The 19,733-nt window shown below is 41.9% G+C and overlaps 1 protein-coding gene across 3 annotated transcripts in view; it reads left to right on the top strand.

Moving 5' to 3' along the window:
• The first annotated feature begins 360 nt into the window (after window positions 1–360).
• Window positions 361–19,733, top strand: part of LOC105473635 (dishevelled associated activator of morphogenesis 1) — a 180,744-nt gene continuing 161,371 nt past the window's right edge. For 2 of the 3 annotated variants that reach the window (XM_011727500.2, XM_011727498.2), the window contains exon 1: window positions 361–492. The gene's annotated coding sequence lies outside the window, so the exon portion shown is untranslated. Of the gene's footprint in view, window positions 493–531; window positions 639–19,733 lie in introns of those variants that run through there. The other variant, XM_011727499.2, reaches the window with a different exon arrangement.

The following is a 19,733-nucleotide window of genomic DNA, read 5'->3' as shown; positions in this document are numbered from 1 at the left end:
TGGCCGGATCACGCGAGCCCCGGACCCCTCCGATCCTTCAGAGCCCGCGCCGGGCAGACTAGAGGTCAAATCAACAGGCTCGACCGCAGGGCAGCCCTCCCATTCTCCCGTGCGGTCCGCAGCTCGGATTCGGAACGACCACCGCTAACACTGCAAGGCTGTAAGGCTGGGAGGGGGCGGGTCCTGAAGGGGGAGGGAAAAGGGGCGGGGCAGAAGAGCCGAGGAGTATGTCGGGAGGTGTAGCTCCACGAGTCCCAACAGCAAAGCTGTCCCAGCCCCGCTAATAGATTGGGACTACTACTCCCAGGAGTCTGCGCGCCCTACCGGAGCGTCCATGCGCAGTGGGAGCCACTTTGTAGCCTATCAGGCGAGGAGAGGGTGATGTCACCTGCGAGTTAGTAACCTACGAGCGGCTGTGAAGGAAACTGTTTAACCGGATCCCATTGTACCCAGAGTGCAGAGGCGCCTTTCCAGCATGCAGGGGCTGCTCAGGTAAGGGGGACGCGCCTCCTTGCCCGTCGCACTCATTCATTAAGTGGCACCGCTCAGTGGTGCGGGGGTGGGCGTGCTTCCGTGGGCCGGGCACTGAGTTCGCGGCGCGCTCTCCCGCTGCCTTCCCGGAGCTCCCGGGCCAGTAGGTAAATATTAAACCCGTCCTTCAGGTTGGGTCTGGGTGGGAACGGGACTGAGACAGCTCTCGGCTGCCTAGCTGGGGGTGGGAAAATGGCTGCAGCGCAACGCAAACCGAGGCAGCAGGGAGGAAGACGCCCCCAAGGACGGGGGTCCCTCCCTTCTTTCTTTCTAAGGCGCCCGGCTGGCCGGGGAGCCGGCGGGGTAACACTCGCTGCCTTGCTGCAGGCTCCCCGGGGCTGGGGCCGCGGGTACTGCAGCGGCGTCCGGGAGCTCCCGGCCCGTCGGCTCCGAGAGGGAGAACCCCGAGGCAGGCTTGGTGGACACGGCGGTGGCGACAGGGAAGGAGGGACTTGTGTACTCGTTCGCGTCCGAGCAGAGCCCCCAGTACCCCTGGCACCCTCACTTCCAGTCCCATTCGAAAGGGACGGAGCGCCTGTAATTCAGACTAAGTTGGACCTAAATGTTTCAAAACAGAGAGAAGGGCGATCGGGCTTTGCGGAGGGAGAGCGGGGTGTTGGCGGCCGGGGAAGCTGCGCCGCCTGCGAACCCGGTTGTGAGGCACCGCAGAGGACTCCTGCCGCCCGTCCCTCTCGAGAGGGCACATCTCAGTCTCCACGGTGCCTTGGCATAGAGCACCTGGGCTGGGGCGAAGCGCCTGCCCTGAAGCCCTGGGCCAGGTGGTGGTGGCGTGGGGGTGGGGGTGTCGGATAATCTAATGATTAGGCTCGCTGTGGAGCAGAAGGGCTGGATAATCGGGTTTACCCAGCTGATGCTGAAAGCCAACTGCTTGTGATCGGCTTGCCCTCTGACTGGAGATGTGCACGAGGCCCAGAGCTCTCAGTCCTCTGGATGTTCTTTCCCTTTCCCTAGTACCTTCATTTGTTCGTTTACTCATTCATCAAACCCTACTAAGGTCTCAAGTTGTTCACGGCCTGGCTTTGCGGAGCTACTTCTCTCCCCATAACATATTTAGTGATGCCTGAACTCCATTTCCCTCTCCTTCATCTCCACTTTCTGGAGGGCATCAAGAGCAAATGCCACCCGTGACCGTTTTTGCTCTCGTAGAGCTGGTAGTTTCTTGAGATTCGAGCAGGACCTAGTGAATTGAAGCGGAGTTGCCTGCAAGATGAATCCCGTTGCCATGGCGACTCCTGCCTTCGGAATCTTAGCTGCTGCCACTGCTGTTTCGATTCGATGTGGCTCTACGGGCAGCTGGGAGGGAGTGGCTAGTGGGTGTGGTCAAACGCTTGCCCTGGCCCAGCTGCTCTCTCTTCCTCGCCCCTTTCACAGCCTGGGACTCTCTCCTTTCTCTCCTAAATAGCTTGCACTCAGTTCTAGACCCCTTTCCCTTCCCCGTGCCACACCTCAGCACACCACCTCCCTCCCTGAAACTAATTGTTTGGCGCCTTTTTCCTGAGGCAAACTCTGAAAATTATAATTTGAAAAATCTCTTCCTTTCGGGCTAGCCGCATCATTTCCCCAATAAGGTAGTTTATGGTGTTGGAGGCAGCTTTGTCATGAAAGGCGCCCTTCCCTGTTCTGCATAAAGAGAGTTCCCTGGTCACCAGTAAAGGCTCTCAATTTGCTCTAGGTGCAGCTGATTGGAAGTGATTAGGGACAATTAATAACGGTTGGAAGTCACTGCAGTCCCTTATGGTTCTCACAAAATCTAAAGCCAGGCTAGAGGGTGCAGGTCCTTGAGGGCGAAGCATGCAGGGCCATAACCAGGAGCCTTGGGTCCTACTCTGGCTCTGTCAGTCACTAGCTACTCCATGCTGGGGTTAACCCTTGACCTCCGGACCTCAGCCTTCTCTTTGGTAATGTGGGGAAAGGCTATAGAGGGTTTCCTAACGTTCATTCTAGGTGCAATAGCCTATGATTCTAAGATAGACTTGGTCATTGTCCTTTTTCTTCCCCCTTTCTCCCCCTCAAAGTTATCTGAAGTTAAGGGTTTAAACCTAGCTTCTGATACTGTGCCATCGGGTTATATGGGCAAGGCAACTAAGTGACTATTTGTAATACTGTTTATACTACTACTACTATTATTCCAGTATCTGGACCCTTCTAATTATACTTTAGTATTATAAATAATTGTTTAGGTTTTGCCTTTTTATAGATTCCTAATGAATGCAGTTATTTCTAATTGCATTAAGTGTAATTGACTTATACAAGTATTTTGTTTCCCCTCTGCTGGCATTTTATACCAATGTGCATTATCACAGATGTTGCAATTCCGGGGGAAGGTGTGTATATGAGAGTGTCTATGCATGTGTATCTGTAGTCAGGTAAATGCTTGGGATTGCTGTGTGCTTGGTGGTTGACACTATCTTATTTTAAGTAGGTAGCTACATCTCATCCCCATGAGGAAACAGGATCAGAAGTTGTCACTTTTTTTCCCCTGGAACTTATCATTAAATGAAAATTTCCTTCATTCTTCTGCTTGTCTACCCTACTAGATTATAAGCTCCTTGAGGGTAGGGTCTTTGTTTTGTCCTTTTCTATCTCCCCAGCATGTTTAGAGCAGTTCGTTGATTTGTAGGTCTTTAATAAATATTTGTTAAGTGAATATTAACTAGCAGAACTATGATTGGAGATCCAAGGTGTGTATTATTTCCACTGATAGTTCTGTCATCTGTGGTAATATTCCCCTTAGCTTTCTATCAAGCAGTTTCATTTCATCATAAACCAAAACTTGTCGGCATAAAAGGCTTTCTGTGGATTTGAAATAGACATATTTCCTAATTATTTGCTTTTAGAATACATTCACTCACATAGACTGTTTCTTTCTAGTTACAATTTCTTATTACCCTTTAGGCATTTCTAGATTTCTCTCAGTTGCACTATCCTTGGCCCAGATAATCTTCCCAGGAGGTGTATGACACGTGATTAGGGAGAGGCACCAAGAGAAAGATACCTAGAAGCTTTTGCCAGGCCACCAGTGTCTCCCAGCTCTTCTGACAGACAGTAGTCCTCTCACCTGAGGTGAAGCCGTTCTGTAAACAGGATCAGTTGTTTCAGGCTGGTTGATGTGAAAGAAATGCCAAAGAACATTTGCCTAATATTTGTAACATGTTATCATCCAGTAGTCGGATTCTGTGGGTTTTCAGGAGCATAAATTAGTAAATTAGTGAGGAGGTGTGATAATGAAGAGGGTGTGGTTGGTCACATCTTTGGGTGGTGCTTACAGGAGCACCATGAGTACGTGCTAAGGAATTTGAATCCTGGTTTTCTTGTTTTGTGGACATGTTCTGCGTGTTAAGGGGTGTGTGTGTGTGTGTGTGTGTGTGTGTGTGTGTGTGTGTGTGGTTTTGAGCTACTTTGTTTAAAAGGCTGCTTTTAGTGTTGGCACTATGGTCCTTAAAACAAATAAGGTGTTTACAAACAAAACAGTTCTGATTGAAAGTGTTTCATTTTGTAAATATTTGGGAGATGGCATAAAGAGAAGCTTGAGGTCTTCTGTGAAAACACTTTAAAGTTGCAGCTGTTGGACCAGAGGAAACATGCTTTTCCAACAAAGCTTGGTACCCTTGAGTGCCTTAGGTGTTTGGTTCAGGAAATAATCACAGAGCTTGTAACTGCTGTGGGGCCCTGCCTGGCTTCAAGCCGTGCTCTGGTATTTCCAGTGTTAAGTCTATCCTTATATTGCCCGAAACAAAGCAAGGTGTCCAATGTGGGTTAGCAAACTTGTTTTCTCCCTAGAGGGGACACCAGTCAAAATGAAAGTTCTATATTCTGTTGTGATTTTTTTCTCTTTGGATGAGGAATATGGTGACTTATTTTGGTATTACAATTTCTAACTTGGTGATAGAGGTAATTTTCTAAATGAATACCTATCTTAAATATGCACAGCATCTGTTGTAGTGGTTTCAAGACCTCAAAGTTTAGAGGAAATTGATTGCACAGGTACTACTTAAGAAATTGGTACTGAGAGCATTTTCTGTATTTCTGTATGTGGCTTGGAGGTAATGTCTGGTTGACAGATCAGGCTAGGGTGGATGATACCCCTCTTGAAGATGCATTCACTTAGCAAGTGTACTGTCTTTTATGTAGATTGTATTATTTAGAGTGGCTGAGGCTGCTGATAGAGACCAGCATTGAAGCGTGGATCTGAATCATACCCCCTTTCTCTGAGCTGTCACCTTGTTTGTAGCCCCACTGAAACAGGGACAGACGAGCATGAGATTGAAATTGATTTTAGTGACCTGTATTTCACTCCAGCAGATTTTTTTTTTTTTCAGAGATAAAAGGTTACCTTTTAATTTTTTAGTGTCCTTTCCACTGTTCCAGGAGCAGGGGGAGAACAGAGCATTCCAGGGAGAGTTTGCATTCATAGTCCACAAGTTTGCATACATAGAACATGTGTCTAAAAATGAACTGAATGTGAAGTCCTAGAAGTACAGCAACAAGTGTACAGAGCCTTCCCCATCACTCCCAATTAATCTGGGGTTGCCAAATACACCTTCAGCTTTGGGGAGCTTGTTTTCCTCATTGATGTTTAAGCGTTCCTGGTTTTTACTCTGTGACTTTCTGCAGTAATGGCTGTCCACGTCTGCAGTGTGCATCCCTCTGAGTGTCTGGATTCTCTTGTGCTTTCATATCTAGCTCAGGTGCCACAGCTTCCAGGAAGCTTTCCCTGCCCTTCCTCCTTAAAGCACTTAGCCTGACCACACAACACTTACAGCTAATTTGATACTGATATTGTATGTGAGGTGCCTACCTCATGCCAAGCCCTTTCTAATACTTTCCATGGGCTATGTTATTGACTTCACAAAATTTTACAAGATAGATACTTTTATTGCCATGTTCTAGATGAGGAAACTGAGGCACAGAGAAGTTAAAGAACTTGCCCAGCTTAGGTCACACAGCCTGTAAGTGGCAGACCAGGTTAGGGACCCAAGCAGTCTAGTTCTTTATACATCCTGATGTTGTCTGGTTTCTGACTTTCTGGCATGTTATTCTCTTCTCTGCAACTGGAGTTTGGGGAATCACAGCTTCCTTTGAGTCTCTTAATTCTCAGACAGTGCTGGGTCAGTAAGTCCTGGGTTAATTGAGAGTACAATGACTTCTTCATGTCATGGGTTCTTACAGCCTGATTTTCTGGAACAGAAAATGTGTGAGATTAAAAATGTTGCTTTTGAGTATTTAAATGATAAAACTTTTTGGAGCTTTTTTTTTGCTGTGCAAACGATAGACAAATTATTTGAAAAAGGAAATGCTCTTATATTACAGCTCTAAATCTATTTGGAGCCTGTCCAGCATTAGACCCTATTTGTTAAGTGAGATAACTTTTCACTGGGTTGAATCCCTCATCTGATAAAAGATCTTCTCACTCAGAACAGGGCCACAGAAGCCTGCATTGAGAGTTAAGAGGGCCCATAATTTCTCAGCTTCCCTCTTCCCTGTAGTCTTTTAACATAAATTGTGAAAGCTCTTTTGAAAAGAAAATAATGAACACTTGAGCAGTAGTCAAACATGTAATCTAATATCGGATAGCCTTAGATATTAAAATAAACTTCTTCCCCCCCACCTCAGAAGAGATACTTTTATTTATTTTTACAGTGGAGCAAATTTGGTGCCAAATAAACAATTTCTATTCTTTTAAACCATAACCACAGTTGTGAATTAAATGGGGAAAACTAGGGAAGCAAGTTCAATTTCCAATGCAGTTGGTGTGATTTCCTGACTTACAATAGATCTTTTCCTTTTGGCTTAAAACTAGATATTGTGCCACTTAGACAATATTTAATGAAGACAATTGACTAAAACACAAGGAAATAATAGGAAAGCTATGCCTTAACAGCATATTGCCAGGAAGGGAAACATGAAAACAAAAGCCTTGTTAGCCATTAGGCTACACAATCATAAAATTTTTTGAACAGACATTGATTTCAGAAGATTTTTTTTTCTTAATCATTCATCTTGTTATACTTTTTTTTTTCTTTGAGGCAGAGTCTTGCTCTGTCGCCCAGGCTGGAGTGCAGTGGCACGATCTCGGCTCACTGCAAGCTCTGCCTCCAGGGTTCACGCCATTCACCTGCCTCAGCCTTCGGAGTAGCTGGGACTACAGGCATCCGCCACCATGCCTGGCTAATTTTTTGTATTTTTAGTAGAGACCTCGTGATCCACCTGCCTCAGCCTCCTAAAGTGCTGGGATTATAGGCGTGAGCCACTGCGCCTGGCTTCATCTTGTTATACTTTTAAAGTATGTCATTCACCTTTAGTAATAACCTGGGTTTATTCTGTTCTATAAATTACGCCAGGATTGGGGTTTTAAGGCTACCTGTATTTATGCTGGCACACAATTAAGGTCACCTATTAAACTGGTCTTTGTCATTTTTATGTCTAAAAAAATACCTGCAGTGTGATTGGAAAATGTTGCCCATCTGATAGACTTCCTGAATTTAGGGAGTAGATAGCCCAGATCCTAGCTTTGGGCATTGTTGGGGTAATACAGATGCCCATCTTTTATTTTCTGAGCTGGGGTCTTATATTCTGGCTTGTTGGCTAAGCTCAGTTTGTTAGTGACATACAAACCAGGTCAAGGGCATGGGTTAGCTTTGCCTTGTTTTGGAGCCACAAACTGTACCTGTAATTCTAGTCAGATTTTTTGTTTCTTTTTTTTTTTTTTTAATGAATCATGCTTTTGGGGACTAGAGTGTACATTGTGGACATATCAGTGCACAGCTATCACTATGAAGGGCAAAAAAAGGTGCCATGTTTTCAAGCGAACTGGTAGGGAAATGCTGTAAGTGAGAGGCAAGACTGCCAGCAGCTTGCTAAGGAACCGTATGCTTCTGACAGTTGTCCTCCTGTGAAGATTAGGTCAGGACTAGGGGCAGCTTCCTAAAAATTTGCCAAAGCCAATAGCCTTGATCTTTTTCCTTTCTTGGCAGAATGACAGATGCCATCAATGTGTGTTTGGTGCTACTTCTGGGCTTACTCTTCGATAAAGTTTTGGATTTTTGTGCCCAAGAAGAAGAGTGGAGGATGGTGGTCAACATTATTCACCAGATGAGATAGATTGTTCATATGTGCCTAAGCTTAAATTTGTTATTAGTTTCATAGAGATTTGGTAAAACCAAACAGTGAAATGTTTAGACACAAGTTAGAACCCGCAGTTCTGTAACAAGAGGTTTAGATCAGAGACCCTTCTAAATCCCCAGAATTTATTACAAAATTAATTGTAAGAAATTGGCTGGGCATGGTGGCTCACGCCTGTAATCCCAGCACTTTGGGAGGCCAAGGTGGGTGGATCACGAGGTCAGGAGATCGAGACCATTCTGGCTAACACGGTGAAACCCCATCTCTACTAAAATTACAAAAAATTAGTCGGGCATGGTGGCGGGCGCCTGTAGTCCCAGCTACTCGAGAGGCTGAGGCAGGAGAATGGTGTGAGCCTGGGAAGCAGAGCTTGCAGTTAGCCGAGATGGCTCCACTGCACTCCAGACTGGGTGACAGTGGGAGATTCTGTCTTAAAAAACAAAAACAAAAACAAACAAACAAAAAAACTAATTGTAAGAAATTAAAGGAAATGAAACAGACAACTTAAACTATTGGAAGAATATTGCTGCATTCTCTATTCTTGAAAGTTGGTGAAATTGTGAATATGGAGAATGTCATACATTTCTGTTCAAGGCAACCCATTTGGAGTTATTTTTTCAAATGCAGCTATAGTTAACCCATTATTAGTGGCTGCTATTTGATTTAGGCTGATGGTGGAAAAGAAAGAACAATGCCATTTCTGTTTGGTTTCCCCATCCTGTTTGTGTGGCAAACATTTCTGCGTTAGAGGTACTTTGCTCAGCACTGTCAGTAATGTGAACTAAAAGTCGGAGGACATGCGATAAATAAATGCTGGAATTGAAGCCAGGGGCTGAGACTGACTGCACCATGTTCTCAGAAGTTTAAATGAACAGGCCTGCTATTATATTTTTCGTATTTTAAAAATCAAGAATAGAGATTGAACTGGAAATACTCTATGACCCATTTAGGGCTTGAGATTCTGTGAGTAGGTGACACTTCCAACTATAGAAGTTCTAGGAACTGTGGCAGGAAACTGCCTTGCCTATGATATTTTCTGCTAAGGGCTGGTTAAAATTTTTTTAAAAATGTATATAGTTTTACATTTAACCCAATTTCTTTTCAGGCTGTGACTGAAGTTACGTTTCTTCCATACCTTTCCTTTTCCTTCTCTACTCCCTGCATTGCAGCTTGACAGTTCTGCGCTTGTGGCTTCTCTGTGGGCAGGGTGAGATGGCTGTTTCCAGTCTGCCAAGTGCCGTATCTTGGGAGCCCCATCACTGACCTTACAGAAAAGCATGTCTTCCCCCCTTAACCCTCTAACTTAGAATGAGAGCTGTGAGGCAGCTGGGAGAGGAAGGCTTAGATTGTAATTCTCTCAAGCTCAGATTGTTTTTCTGACGAACAAGTTGAGGGAAGTAGGTAGAGGGGAGGACAGAGAGAATTACTGGGTTTCACCTCTCTTATCATTTGTTTCCTGCTGGATGGCCTTTGTTTATGCTGTCTCTTCAGGCCAGGAATTCCTCCAACAGAAAGTATGCGTACACTCGGGGACATTCATATCGGGGCTTCCTTCTTCTTGCATTTCCATTTGCTGATTGCCTGTCTTATTTTTTTAAGGCGTAGTCTTGCACTGTTGCCCAGACTGGAGTACAGTGGCGCAATCTCGGCTCACGGCAACCGCCTCCTGGGTTCAAATTATTTTCCTGCCTCAGCCTCCCGAGTAGCTGGGATTACAGGCACCTGCCACCATGCCCAGCTAATTTTTCTATTTTTGGTAGAGATGGGGTTTCACCATGTTGATCAGGCTGGTCTCGAACTCCTGACCTCGTGATCTGCCTGCCTCGGCTTCCCAAAGTGCTAGGATTACAGGCGTGAGCCACCGTGCCTGGCACCATTTGCTGATTTGCCTTTCTTCTCTACAGCCTGATCTGAAAGGAGGGGTGGAGATACTTAACCTGCTTTTAATGCTTCTGTTAGGGGATAAAGAGATTTTAAAACAGTGATCTGCGACAAACGTGGATGACTTTTCTAATGAGGAAAGAGGATAATGCTGAGTAAATGTAGATTTAATTTACATGTAACTTCTGTTTGGTACAGAGTTTAATCACACATGTTTGACACCTTGAATGAAATCTCTTCACCTGTCTCTTGGTGCTTTGCAATTGCACAGAGGGAAAAGACACACTGTTTGATTTTTAGGTTCAGTTTGGGTAATCATGGCAATTCCTTTAAACTCTCTGGGCCTCTCTTTTCTCATTCACAGTGTATTCACATAGAATAAGCTATTTTCTGGATAAAAATTCTAAATTTTTGGAAAGACAGTATCCTCTTAAAATAATGACCTCACTTATGTGGCATTGTGTAATTGTCAAAGTAATATCCATTGAGTTTCCCTAAAATGGAGATCAGTGAGGGAGAACTCCGATTTTTTGCCTCCAGTTTTCAACCTTGGCCGCCCCTGCCTTGGCACAGTGTCCTGAGATCCTGTTCTTGGCTGGAGCTAATCCCGCATGATCTGATCCCCAGTCTCTTCTCAACTGCACAGCTCAGGAGTTCTGTAGGATATAAGGGATGAAACTAAACAGGGTCTTTTGGTGATCATACAGTTCTGTTTAAATTGATCATCACTTTATTTTTTTAGTTTCTACTTAATTTTTTAAAAATTTGACATGAGGTCTTGAACTCCTGGCCTCAAGTAATCTTCCCGCTTCAGCCTCCTGAGTTGCTGGGATTACAGGCGTGTGCAACCGTGCCGGGCTGATCCTCACTTTAAACTGGAGTCTGACCACCAGGGGGTCCACAGAGTGAATGTAGCCGGCTGTCCATGTTTTGCTAGGCCAGTACAGCATTATTTTTAAAAAGGAGTGATATTTTAGTGAGCGTTTATATTCTGATTTGTCACAGACCTTACCACCCTCTAGTGCCTAATGCACAGCCACTTAGTTTATGTGATATTTATCTCCTTGGCCCTTGAAGCCATTGAGTTTGTGATTCCTATTTTCAACTAAATTAAATTGGGATAAATGTCTCTTCAAAGGTTTATCTAGCAGTGGGCTGGCAGATGCCCCATTTTTGTATTCTAACCCAGAGTTTCCCAACATGAGCACTCTTGAAACTTGAAACTGGATAATTATTTGTTGTGAGGCAGATTGTGCTGTGCACTGTAGGATGTTTAATAGCGTCCCTGGCCTCTACCCACTAGATGCCAGTAACATCCTCTCCTCCAGTTGTGATAGCCCAAAATGTCTCCAGACATTGCCAAATGTCCCCTGGGGGCAAAATCACCCCCGGTTGAGAGCTATTTGACAGAGTTTTGGATGGTCTGAAGACTTTTAATCATTGAACCAAGCCTGGATATTTAGGGATAAATTGGAATTCATCTGGGAAACTGTGCCACCCTGCTGTTTTTATTTATTTGGGCAGTTGGTTAGAGCAAAGTAAAGGTCAGTGGATTAGACCCTTTAGGGTCACTTCTCCATTCTTCCATGACCACAGCCTGGGAGGCCAGCCACATTTTAAGGACGTGTCTTTGGTCACAACAGGAGACTTTGTGAGACACTGATGCTGGGTCAGGGTAAGCCCAGCAATTCTAGTAGGTAAACAGCTTTGAAGCCCATGGCCTGTGTTGGTAGGTCAGTAATGCTATCTGTGGGTAAGGAGGAAGAGGCTTTGGGGAAAGGGAAGGCCAACTCTGTCATTATTGTCAAACACCAAAATGCTTTAGAAAAAAAACCTTAAGCTTTAAAAATGACAGCTTATCTCAAGTCAGCAGTGTGGGAAGGGTTCTGAAGAGGTGATGTTCCATTCTTTTTCCTCCCCCAAACAAGAATGTTTTTTAAACTCGACTAAAACCTGGGCTTTGGCAACACTGAAACTTGCCTTGCCTTTCAGAAAAAAACCTTGATAAGATTTTCAGGATGCAAAACGAAAATGTTATAAGGTTTTAAAAACCAACCCAAGTTCCTTTCTTGAGCAACTAATGCAAAGATAATGCCTAAGGAAGCATATATTTTCATATAAAATGTAAAACAACGTTCCTTCGCAGTTGGCTAGGTGGGACTTCTGAGGATATCCAAGCCTCTTCTGCTCTGTCTGGTCTTGTAGTTCTCCGCCCTGGATACACATCAGAATGTTCGCAGTTAATTTTAAAAAAGAGATGTTTGGGAATGTAGCTGAGCTTGGTGGTACACATCTGTAGTCTCTGCTACTCGGGAGGCTGAGGCAAGAATCACTTGAACCCAGGAGGCGGAGGTTGCAGTGAGCCAAGATGGTATCACTGCACTCCAGCCTGGACGACAGTGCCAGATTCTGTCTCAAAAAAAAAAAAAAATCATGTCCATTTAGGTGTGACTATTTAAAAAGCATTTTTTAGAATTTTGAATTTGTGAAAAGGAAAGGTCTTTTACCTGTCATATAGTGTGCACTACCTGATACACTGAACCTAATGCTTCTAATAATGTTGAAGCTCTATTATATTTTGGCAGGTTTAACTGAAAAACCTCTAAATCTGTAGATGAATCAATTTACATTTTAATCTACTGTGTAAAAGAAGGAAATAAACTACCCATTCACAAATAGTCAATACCATCAGCATCCTTGAGATAAAAATTGAGTGGGAGAGTAGTAGTAAATGCTCTTCTTAGCCTTCCTTCTAGAGAAGGATCTAAAATAATCTAGAAGGGATCTAGGTTCTTTCACAGCTACCTCTGTGAGCTTCCTGTGAGACCCTCCTCTGGCTTCATAGAAGTGGGCAGGTCTGTTTCAAGTTTCCCTCCTTTGTCTGTTCCATGTTGCCAGCACTACATCTCATGGAGGACCTTATCTTTGGCCCAGAGTTATAATGACCCAAGCGGGTGGGAGATCAAATAAAATGGCTTTAAAAAAGAATTTCAGATCCAGGCTTCTAGCAAGCATAGCAGAAGCAAGGAAAATGGCTGATTTTTAGGGGAAAATATACTTGGCAATTTATGGACTATCCCATAAACCATAAAAGCAACACCTTAAAACATCATTCATTTGTTAACTTGCTACTTAAAAAATGTTTTTAGTGTTGAGCATATACATTTCAGAATGCTGTATGTTCTTAGAAAAATCCCCAACTTTTTCCTTTGTAGTACAGAAGTCTTGTTTTACTTGACTAAAGCTCAGATCATCCTCTGTCTTCAGCTTCTGAAGTAAACATTACCTGTGCAATAGGTGAAGAGTTTCCCCAATGAAATGCTCTTTGCTTTCCCTGGCAGGTGCTTTCTTGTTTTGCTTATTTGGAGCATGTTCATTTTTTTTTTTTTCAAAGGAATGTTTATAGCACCAGTTATGGAAGTTCTACAATCCCAAATCAGTTTTTAAGATATTTGTTATGCCTAGGGTCAAATCTTCTACCTCCTGTTCTTTTCTTTCCTAAATGTTGATTTTGAGTCTTGAATGCCCAAGGTTTTCTGCTACTAGGGAAATGTGTTTATGATCCCATCAACACCAAATGAGTACCCAAACATTTGGCAATTTAATTTTTAATAGTGTTTCACAGAGGATCATGAATCCAAATTTGAGAAACCTTGAGCTACATAATCCCTGTTAAATAAAATATTTCTTATCCAACACAGTTAGTTTTATAGGCAAGAGTTCATACTTGAATGCTCCTAAACTTGAATCTCCTAAAACCCACCAAAGTGTACAGTGTATATGGATGAATTTCATGGTACACAAACTATATCTCAAAATAAAGCTATTATTGAAAAACATTTAAAAGAATCAGACTAAGTAGAATCTTAGTTTTTTAGGCCTTAGGGATAATATTACTTTCCCATTTGTTATCTTCATGTACATCTCATTTTTTCCTGTAAATAAACAGAGTATGAAATGCACAAAGGATAGTTGTGGCAATTCCGTAATATTTATGGACCACTTGAGATATGGGAATCTTTGTTATAAAGAAATTTTTGTTATAGTGGAATCTGGTCCATGTTTTTCTCATACATCCTAATCATGAGCTAGGGTATTAGAGGATAAAAAGCTTTGTTATACTTTATACCTGCTGTGATGACAAGCTAAGATTTTGGTGATGCCTTTGGCTTGGTCACAATGTGCTTTAAATGTGTTCGTTTGATTATTTTGCAACATGTTTCTGCTGTAGAAGTCTTCATATTGTAAAAAGCATTCAAGTATGAACTCTTGCCTATAAAACTAACTGTTGGATAAGAAATATTTTATTTAACAGGGATTATGAAGCTCAAGGTTTCTCAAATTTGGATTCATGATCCTCTGTGAAATACTGTATTAAAAATTAAATTGCCAAATGTTTGGGTACTCATTTGGTGTTGATGGGATCATAAACCCATGTGCAAAGGTAGGCCTTGAGATACTGTGGTGTTATTTGGTTATAAAATGCTTATGAAGGTCTATTAGTTTTATTACTGCATAATAAATTACCACAAACTTAGTGGCTTAGTAGTCTGCGTATGCTATGGCTAGATTCTCTGCCCAGGGACTTAGCAGGCAAAAATCCAGGTGTCAGCCAACACACTGTAGTCTTCAGCTGGGGCTCAGGGGCTTATTCCAAGCTCATGAATTGTTGTCAGAATTTACTTCCTGTGACCATAGGACTGAGGACCACTAGCTGTGGGCCAGGGACTGCTTTTAGCTTCTAGAGGCCACCCATATTCCCTTCCACATGGCCCACATTGGCAGTTCACAGTGTGGATGTTTGCTTTCTTCCAGGCCAGGTGGAGAACATCTCTGATTTTTTTCCGTGTAATCAGCTGGAGAAAAGACTGATATTAAAGGGCTCACCTGATTAGGGCAAGCCCACCCAGGGTAATCTACTTTTGACCATATAATGAAACATAATCATGAGAGTGGTATCTTGTCATAGTGACTGGTTCCATCCACATTTAAAGTGGGGAAGGAGATTATATGAGGGCAAGGGTAATGGGGTATCATTTAAAGTTCTGCCTGTCATATCAGGTAACATACATTTATGCCATTATACTCTTGATGATTATTAAAATGAAAACACAAAATCTAAAAAATCATCAGAATGGGGCTGGTGCGGTGGCTCACACCTGTAATTCCAGCACTTTGGGAGGCCAAGGCAGGCGGATCACTTGAGGTCAGGAGTTCGAGACCAGCCTGGCCAATATGGTGAAACCTCTCTCTTAAAAAAAATAAAAAATAAATAAATAAAAATAAAAATGAATGGCAACTCACAAATATACTTCACAACTCCCTCTGTCTTCCTGAAATGATCCCCTCATCAGATTTATTGCTTCCTGTTGCTACTTTTTTTGTTTTATGTGGAGTGAAAATGAAGATTTTTTAAATGTTTTATTTATTTATTTATTTATTTATTTATTTATTTATTTATTTATTTTTTGAGATGGAGTCTTGCTCTGTTGCCCAGGCTGGAGTGCAGTGGCACGATCTCTGCTCACTGCAAGCTCCGCCTCCCGGGTTCACGCCATTCTCCAGCCTCAGCCTCCTGAGTAACTGGGACTACAGGCGCCCGCCACCACACCCGGCTAATTTTTTGTATTTTTACTAGAGACGGGGTTTCACCATGTTAGCCAGGATGGTCTCTATTTCCTGATCTTGTGATCCACCCGCCTCGGCCTCCCAAAGTGCTGGGACTACAAGCGTGAGCCACCATGCCTGGCCACGTTTTATTATTGAATGCTTCCTACACATATAGATAGAGAAACTAATATAACTAGTATGAGAATCCTCCGTGTTATTTTGTCCTGTAGAATTTTCCACAGTCTGGAACTCTTGTTACAGCATGATTTTCTGTTTCCTCTAGTTCCTGTAAATTGGTTAAAGTGAAAGTAATTGATGTCTTATACTATCTGGTTACTAGAGGTAGAAAAACTATGTGATAAAAAACATAGTTTTTTAATCACAAAAAACTATGTGATAAAAAACATAGTTTTTTAATCACAAAAAACTATGTGATAAAAAACATAGTTTTTTAATCACAAAAAACTATGTGATAAACTGTGTGATAAACATAGTGTGTATTGGCAAAATTTACTAGGTCCATGTATATAGAGATATTTCAAGAAGCATATACATTTAGCAGTAAAGCAAATGTCAGGTTTTCCAGATTCCTATTATTGAGAGCAGTTTAAGTTTGTATATATTTACACTGTATTAATTTGTTCAAAGTTCTTACAGAAAATAGATAACATATTGTAAGTATATTAAGTGATGTTTGGATTTGCTGAGATCTTTGACCTGAGTGTGTTTGTTGAGTCAGGTTTTAGCTTCTTTAAAAGAAAAAAAAAATTCTTAAAGACATTTGAGTTTTGAGTTTTGGAAAATGACCAGATTTAAAAATTGAGGTCATGAAATAATTACTTTTTTACAGTGAGCCTTTGCTAGTTATTTCATATCTGTAGGCTCTCCAAAGACATGTCTTTTGTCCTTAAAGACATAATATGCTATATTTAAATTCTTTACCATTGGAATATTCTATTTTTAAAAATGCAACACTTTATATTGTGTTAAGAGAATAATTTTTTATGGTTGTCACTAAAGGAAAATAGAAGAGGTTATCTAACTTAAACTTCATTTTGTAGGAAAAGACAGCCTTAGGATGAGATAAACAATAATACAGTAGGTTAAAAGAGAGGATGGCCAACTTTTTCTGTAAAGGATCAGGTGTTTTTGTTTGTTTGTTTATTTGTTTTTGTTTTTTTGAGACAGGGTTCAGGGTAGACCTCCCTAAGCTCAGGTGATCCTCCCACCTCAGCCTCCTGAGAAGCTGGGACTACTATGCCTGCCTAAATTTTGAAAATTTTTCATAAAGGCAGGATCTCACTATGTTGCCCAGACTGGTCTCGAACTCCTGGGCTCAAGCAGTTCTCCCACTGTGGCCTCCCAAAGTGCTGGGATTACCGGCATGAGCTACTGCACCTGGCCTTCAAAGTGTTCTAAACTATGTGCAAATGGAGAACCTGAAGAGATTTTTGCTTAACCTCTCTTGATACATGTAAGTGTAGTTCACTTGATCATTCTGGGGCTTGGGTTTTTTTTTTTTTTTTTTGAGACGGAGTCTTGCTCTGTCATTCAGCTTGGAGTACAGTGGTGCGATCTTGGCTCACTGCAAGCTCCGCCTCCTGGGTTCGTGCCATTCTCCTGCCTCAGCCTCCTGAGTAGCTGGGACTACAGGCACGTGCCACCACGCCCGGCTAATGTTTTGTATTTTTAGTAGAGACAGGATTTCACTGCGTTAGCCAGGATGGTCTTGATCTCCTGACATTGTGATCTGCCTGCCTCGGCCTCCCAAAGTGCTGGGATTACTGGCATAAGCCTCCGAGCCCAGCCAGATATTTCATGTATAAAATAAGATATATTTATCCCACTCTTATTCCAATATTTAAAATTAATTGGAGAAAAGATTAGAGCTTCTAGAATGCAGGGTGTTAACAATAGAAACTCAGTAGGATCAAACTACTTTGAGGAGAAAACTAGTAAGAAATATTGGAAATCAAGTCTACTTTTCCGAAGTTTTGACAAATCAGTTTGTATTATCTTCAGCTACATTTAGCAAAAAATACTGTAGTAGATTTAGGAAGCAAAGTAGAGTCTTGACTGAGTTTGTTTTGTTGAATTAGTAAAACTTATTTATCATAGCTTACATTTGTTTTAAAACATATTTTGATTAATTATTAGTTTATTTTTAATTAGTGTTGTGGCCTGTATGCAGGAACTGATCTATTGGTAGGTAGTTGGTGCTAAAGAATAATTCTCAAAGTTTAAAAAATAAGATTCTCAAAGTTATAAACACATGCCAACAATTTTAATTTATTAATTAATGAGGGAACCATTAAGATGTTAAGGGTCGTTCACAGGAGAATTTGAAGAACAGGTATCTATATGTCTGTCTGTGTATCTGTCGTCTATCCACAATCAGAAATGCTGAAATAAATTTGCTAGTCTATACAACACTGGTTAATATTTTCAAGGGCGGTAAAATGTAATGTTTGCTTATCTTTTCTATAGGCATGTAAGGCAATTGTAACACTCCCAGACAAAATTCATTTGCTTTGCTATGGACAAGAGGCATTACATTACTGTATGTTTTTTGCAAGTGAGTTTCTGCCTCTACAGAGCTGTGAGATAGACTGGTCCAACAGGTTGTCAAACTTTTCGATTTCAGGACCCTTTGACTCTATTAAAAATTGAAGATCCCAAAGAGATTTTGCTGTGTAGTGTATTTATCGTGTTAGAAATTAGAATTAAGAAGCTTTAAAACTATTCATTTCATTTAAAACATGTCAATAATGAAACCTATTTCATGTTATGTGAATGATGACTTCATCATGGCTATTAAAGCTCCTAGAAAATTCTACTCTATGCTTGTTGAGAGAATAAGAGTGAAAATGACAACATCCTAGTGTTATAATGAAATTAGTTTTGAACTCACAAACACATTGAAAAGTTCTCTGGCTCTCCAGAACTCCTCAGATCATACTTTGAGAACCACTGACCTAATTACAAAAAAATCAAAAATCATCTCTGGAGGGCCTCTTAGACCACAAATCGCACTCCATTGAGAGAATACCCAGTAATCTCTTGCCCACTTCTAAATCTTGGGTTTTTTCCTGACAGTACTCCCTTCTCTGAGAAATGTTGCCCTGCCCAGCATGGGGAATTTTCAAGGCCATTCTGAAACTATTAAGTCAGAAACTTATTTTTTGGTTATAATATTAATTTAGGTTCACTGTGGGGAAAAAATCAAAACATAGAAAACTACATAGAAATAGATAAAAATCTTAATGAAGTTTTAAAAATGCTTTTCATTATACATTACCTGCGTTCTTTTGCATTCTTCCCCCAATTAAATGTTGTCATAAGCATTTTTCACGTAATTAAAACTCTTAATAAAATTCTTAGATGGCTGCATTTATTTTCATTTTATACATGGTACTGAGAAATAAAAATAAAATCCTAAGCCTCCTAACTGACCGAACAGACACCCTGTTGGTCAAGGGGACTCCCAGAGAAACCTTAAAAATTGAATTCCTGGCCATGATGAATGGGAGATTTGATGCATCTTAGTATGCCCTTTATGAGCCTTTAACCAGCATTCCTTCCTATGGAGTAAGCAGAAGCCAACTCTAGAAAACAAGAAACAAATGAGTCATAACTTTATCGCCTTCAGCCAATCATCTGAGGCCATGGCCGGACTCCCCATCTTTGCAGTTTCTATGTGGCAGCTCACCAGTTTCATGGTGCACCCCTTCCTAAAAACTGACCGCCATCTCTAGGCAGGTTTTGGCCAACTCTCCCAGGAGGTCCAGTGAGGGTTTTCACGTCCTCTGCTTTGCCTTTTGACATCAGAGGGCCAAAAACTTAACCCTCAGATCATGCTAATGCCACCGTTTTTTGAACATATGACCCATGAATAGGCATCAATATCGTTTGGGTGTTTGTCTGCTCCAGATCTCATGTTGAAATGTAATCCCCAATGTTGGATGTGGGGCCTGGTGGGAGGTGTTTGGGTCATGGGGGCAGATCCCTCATGAATGGCTCAGCACCATCCCCTTGGTGACGAGTGGGTTCTCGCTCAGTTCAGGCAAGATCTGGTTGTTTAAAAGAGTTCAGGACCTTCCCCATCTTTCTCTTGCTCCCTCTCTGGCCATGTGATGTCCCGGCTTCCCCCTTCACCTTCTGCCATGATTGTAAGCTTCCTGGGCCTCACCAGAAGTCCAGCACTGTTGGTGCCATGCATGTACAGCCTGCAGAACCGTGAGCAAATGAAACCTCTCTTCTTTATACATTACCCAGCCTCAGATATTTCTTAATAAAGCATAAAAAAAGTGCCAATACAGGCATGAAGAATAGTTATGCATGTGCATGTTTCTCCTTTCATAAATATTCAGGACTCCTCCTATATGTAATCTGTTAAATACTTATATTTGACCATCGCTCTCGGCATACATTTCTGTTCCCTTTACTCCTCCCTCCAAGTGCTTGCAGGATGGCCAGCCTGCAGGCTGTTATCTTTTATGAGAAATAAAGCTCTCCTTTCCAAATTTAGGAACTTATGACTCTTCAGTTCACAGTACAAGATAACCATT

This window comes from Macaca nemestrina, chromosome 7 (genome assembly GCF_043159975.1).
Source record: "Macaca nemestrina isolate mMacNem1 chromosome 7, mMacNem.hap1, whole genome shotgun sequence".
Classification (NCBI taxonomy): domain Eukaryota; kingdom Metazoa; phylum Chordata; class Mammalia; order Primates; family Cercopithecidae; genus Macaca; species Macaca nemestrina.
This window is presented reverse-complemented; position numbering and strand designations above follow the sequence as displayed.